At 52.3% G+C, this 4,990-nt stretch overlaps 1 pseudogene; it reads left to right on the forward strand.

The window, feature by feature from the left end:
- The first annotated feature begins 3,915 nt into the window (after positions 1-3,915).
- On the forward strand, positions 3,916-4,156 carry LOC139267573 (U2 spliceosomal RNA; annotated as a pseudogene).
- The last annotated feature ends 834 nt before the right edge of the window (positions 4,157-4,990 follow it).

The raw sequence follows: 4,990 nt of genomic DNA on the forward strand, positions 1-4,990 counted from the left end.
GGTTGGTTCCGTTACGTACTGCTCAAGGAACCCATCCTTTGATGTATAACATCACCATACTCCAGTTCTTACTGGTGCAATGCTGTAGCGCTCCCTCAGTACTGCCCCTTCGACAGTGCAACACTCAGTCAGTACTGCCATTCCGACAGTGTAGCACTCTCTCAGTACTGCCCCTCCGACAGTGCAGCACTCCCTCAGTACTGTCCCTCCGACAGTGCAGCACTCCCTTAGTACTGCCCCTCCGACGTGTAGCACTCTCTCAGCACTGCCCCTCCAACAGTGCAGCACTCCCTCACTATTGCGTTGAGAGTGTCAGCCTGGATGTTGTGTCAAGTCTCTGGAGTGGCTCTTGAACTCTCAACCTTCTGACTCAGAGGAGAGAGTGCTGCCCACTGAGCCACAGCTGACACACAATGCACTGAAACTAGACACAGCCTATAATATAGAGTGCGATGTGGTTTATGGTGCCCACTCTCAGGGATGAGTATGTGTGAGTGAATGATTCACACAATGAATGATGTGTTTATGAAGGGTCGGGTTTGGAGTTTTCATCAAGCCGGGTGATTCGGGATGAGTCGCTGAGCTGAGTTTGTGAATTGCTTGCTGATCGAGGCAGGCGGGTGAGAGGAGTGGAAGAAAATCTTCTTGACATCTGTGTGTTGTTGGGAGTAAAGTGCAAGCCCATCAGTAACGGGGTGTGAGTCACCAGGGAGCTGCTGTCAGAGTGAGGTTGGAACACTGATGACCTGATATTGATGTTTCTGTCTGCTGGGCAGGTAATGAAGGAAGGGAAATATTCTTCCTGCTCTTTTCACTCTTCGATAGTACGCGGCCCACTAATTCCTGGGAGGCTCGGCAACCCAATGTGACGGGATTTGCATTTTGGAAATGTGAAGCCTGTCATCCTGCCCGTGCCATTTGAACTACGAACTCTTGGGACAGTTTCCGACCTGCCCTGATTGCAGCTGGATATGGAAACAATATCAAACCATTTACTGCCTCCATCCTGATCACTGGGCCCTCCCTATATCTCATGGAGTCATAGAATCAGACAGCACAGAAGGAGGCCATTCGGCCCATCGTGCCTGTGCCGGCTCTTTGAAAGAGCGATCCAATTAGTCACACTCCCTACTCTTTCCCCACAGACCTGCAAACTTTTCCTTTTCAAGTATTTATCCAGATCACTTTTGAAAGTTACTGTTGAATCTGCTTCCACTGCCGGAAAAGATCACAACAACTCTCTGTGTGAAAAAAACCTCCCCTTCGCCTTCTTTGCTCTAAGGAGAACAATCTCTCCACAGAACTGAATCCCACAGCTCTTCACAGTTTATCGCCATGGTTTCCAATAGTTTCAGGAAGCAGTGACCATAACGATATAAAGTACCCGACCCGGGCTGTGTTATTGATTCTTTTTGTTTCAGTGATTCACAGTGCGGATTCCATCCACTACGCACTGGGAGGACAGATGCACCAAGATTAGTGTCCTCGACCAGGCCAACATCCCCAGCATCGAAGCACTGACCACACTCGACCAGCTCCGTTGGGTGGGCCACATTGCTTGCATGCCTGAAACAAGCCTCCCAAAGCAAGCGCTCTACTCAGAACTCCTACACGGTAAGTGAGCCCCAAGTGGGCAGAGGAAACATTTCAATGACACCCTCAAAGCCACCTCGATAAAATGCAACATCCCCACTGACACCTGTGAGTCCCTGTCCAAAGACGGCCCTAAGTGGAGGAAGAGCATACGGGAGGCGCTGAGCACCTCGAGTCTCGTCGCTGACAGCATGCAGAAATCAAACGCAGGCAGCGGAAGGAACGTGCTGCAAACCAGACTCCCCAGCCACCCTTTCCTCCAACCACTGTCTGTCCCACCTGTGACAGAGACAGTGACTGTACAGTCACCGAAGATCTCACTTTTAGAGTGGAAGCAAATCTTCCTTGATTTCGAGGGACGGCCTATAATGATGATGGTTATTGATTCATTCTCGGGATGTGGGCATCACTGACAGGGTCTTCTTGGCTGTGAAGCATTTTGGGACATCCTGAGGTCTTGGAAGGCGCAAAAGAAATTAATGTTCTTTCGTTTCTGTAGATTCAGTGGGAATAAAACAGGATTTATTTTACCATTCAGAGCGCGAGTTGATTTGTGAGATGTTATCAGTGTTTGACACTCTGTGTAATGTTTCTGTCTGTCTTGTCTTTGACCTCACTGAACGGTTATTACTCTGCACAGATCTCAGCTCTAATTGGAACCTCCATTAGCTGCAGTGACAGCACAGTCCCAGACTGTCTGGGGGTGTCACTGATCTCCGTGTCTGTCTCGCGCCCAACACCAGGGCACCCTGAGATCACCCAGCACCCCACCCCTCTCCCCCCATCACCCAGCTCCCTGCCCTTCTTCCCCCATCACCCAGCTCCCCACCCCTCAACCCCATCACCCTGCTCCCCACCCTTTTCCCCCCCATCACCCAGCTCCCCGCCCCTCTCCCCCCATCACCCAGCTCCCTGCCCCTCTTCCCCCATCACCCAGCTCCCCACCCCTCACCCCCATCACCCAGCTCCCCACTCCTCACCCCCCATCACCCAGCTCCCCACCCCTCACCCCCCATCACCCAGCTCCCCACCCCTCACCCCCCATCACCCAGCTCCCCGCCCCTCTCCTCCATCACCCAGCACCGCACCCCTCCCCCCATCGCCCAGCTATCCGCTCCTCTCCCCTCATCATCCAGCTCCCTGTCCCGTTCCTCCCATCACCCAGCTCCCCACCCCTCTCCCCCCATCACCCAGCTCCCCACCCCTCTCCCCCCATCACCTAGCTCCCCGCACCTCTCCCCCATCACCCAGCTCCCCACCCCTCTCCCCCCATCACCCAGCTCCCCACCCCTCTCCCCCCATCACCCAGCTCCCCGCCCCTCTCCCCCATCACCCAGCTCCCCACCCCTCTCCCCCCATCACCCAGCTCCCTGCCCCTCTCCCCCATCACCCAGCTCCCCACCCCTCTCCCTCCATCACCCTGCTCCCTGCCCCTCTCCCCGCTATCACCATCTCCGTGTCTGCCCCTCTCCCCCCCATCACAAGGTCCTTCCTCACTGATTCCCCGCAGACGCTGGCCACTCTTTAGTGAACAAGAGCTGGGCTTTCAACAATAAAACTGTGATCAACAACAACCACAACAACAACTTGCAATTATATAGCACCTTTAACAGAGTAAAATGTCCCAAGGTGCTTCACAGGAGCGTAAATCTGACACAATCTGACATCGAGCCACATAAGGCGGTATTAGGACAGGTGACCAAAGGCTTGGCCCAGGAATTAGGTTTCACGGAGCATCTTAAAGATGGAGAGAGAGGCGGAGAGGAAGAGCGGTTTCGGGGGGGAACTCCAGAGCTTAGGGCCCAGGCAGCTGAAAGCACGGCCGCCAATGGCGGGTGATGAAAGTAGTGGGATGAGCAGGAGGCCAGGCAGGTGCCGCTGATCACAGGTCAAGTCTAACTGAGCCGTTCACAACAGAACCTCCGGGAGAAATGGGTCTCTCGCTAAAAATTTACATTGTGGGGGGACCAATTTCAGGCCCAGATTCAGGAACATAGGAATTGTTAAACAGACCCAGGGTCCATCGAGTTCACCGTCTACCATCCTGGTAGTCACATGATCCAATGATAATGGAGTTATTGACCAATCACAGCGATGGACCTCGATCAATGAGTCTACAACTGACCCAGACATGAGGTGAAGGAAAACCCCGGGGTGGAGAGCTTTGGGAACCATAGGCCCAAAGTCACCTGTTCCCCCCCGAGCTCGCTACACCCACCACAAAGCACGTCCCAAATTACTCAGATACTGGAGCACACAATGTGATTTTCTGGGGGAAGTCTATCTCATTTGCCTTTGAATGAATCAATACTAACTGCTCCCATCGCTTCTCGGCCTTTTGGCTAAGATCATGCGTAACTGACCTGACAGGGGAGTAGCCACCATGACCTCCGGGTGGTTCTCCCTGGATCAGGAAGGTATATGCTTGCTTTTTTGGAAACAGGAGGTGGGTGGGGTGGCTTGACCCATCCACCTCCACGGAGGTGTGTGTGGGGGACCTGACCCATCCACCTCCATGGCACGAACCTGGTATTGCAGTACTTCCAGGAACGGTGCAGTGGCTCTAGGCCTTTTGGCTAAGAGCATTGGCGCAGAGTGATCCTTGGCATGTGCAAGGTGACCTCTGGCGTTTGTGATTTGACAAAGAATTGGAACGATTGGCTACGAATTTCAAAAAAAAAAAAAAAATACTAACTGCTCCCACTGTCTCCCTAGGGAGCCTGTTCCATAGACTGACCACACTCACTGAAATATTATTTCCCCAGATTAGTTTTGAATTTGCCCTTCAAGCGCAGTCTGTGTCCTCTGGGTCTACTGTTCTGGACAAGGTGAGACAGCTGATCACGGTCGACATTATCCAGTCCCTTTAGAATGCTAAAAACAGCGAGTGTGAAAGTCACAACAGCCCAGACCTTGGAACACACACAAGACCCAGGATGTTCAGTGTGAGCAACACTGCGATCAGATCCAACCAAATCAAAGCTCCAGGATGAAACAAGCAAAGTGCCGTGGGAACAGGAGGGAAATTAGCGGAGTGAGAATCTGTGGAGCAGCGAGAGAGACATTTGGAAATGTTGGGTCCGTCCCGAGTACTGGGGCAGTAGGAAATGTCCCACTCTGCAAATTACTAAACAATCAGTCCAAGGATGAGCAAAGTGAAATGATTGGAAAGTCAAGTGGAAACAATTTCACTTTATTAACATTTAAACAGGCGACGTCAGGCCCAGATATAAATAATGAATAAAGTGTGTGCAATGCCGGGAATGTTTGACCTTCAGATCAGCACTGCACTCTCTGAGGATTTCTCTCAAACCTTTCACTAGAGCTTCCAATCGCCAATTTCTGGCCCTGCTCAGGACTCAGAGCCTGAAATCACAACAGGGAGAGTTTGGGAGAA

This window comes from Pristiophorus japonicus, chromosome 7, assembly GCF_044704955.1.
Source record: "Pristiophorus japonicus isolate sPriJap1 chromosome 7, sPriJap1.hap1, whole genome shotgun sequence".
Classification (NCBI taxonomy): domain Eukaryota; kingdom Metazoa; phylum Chordata; class Chondrichthyes; family Pristiophoridae; genus Pristiophorus; species Pristiophorus japonicus.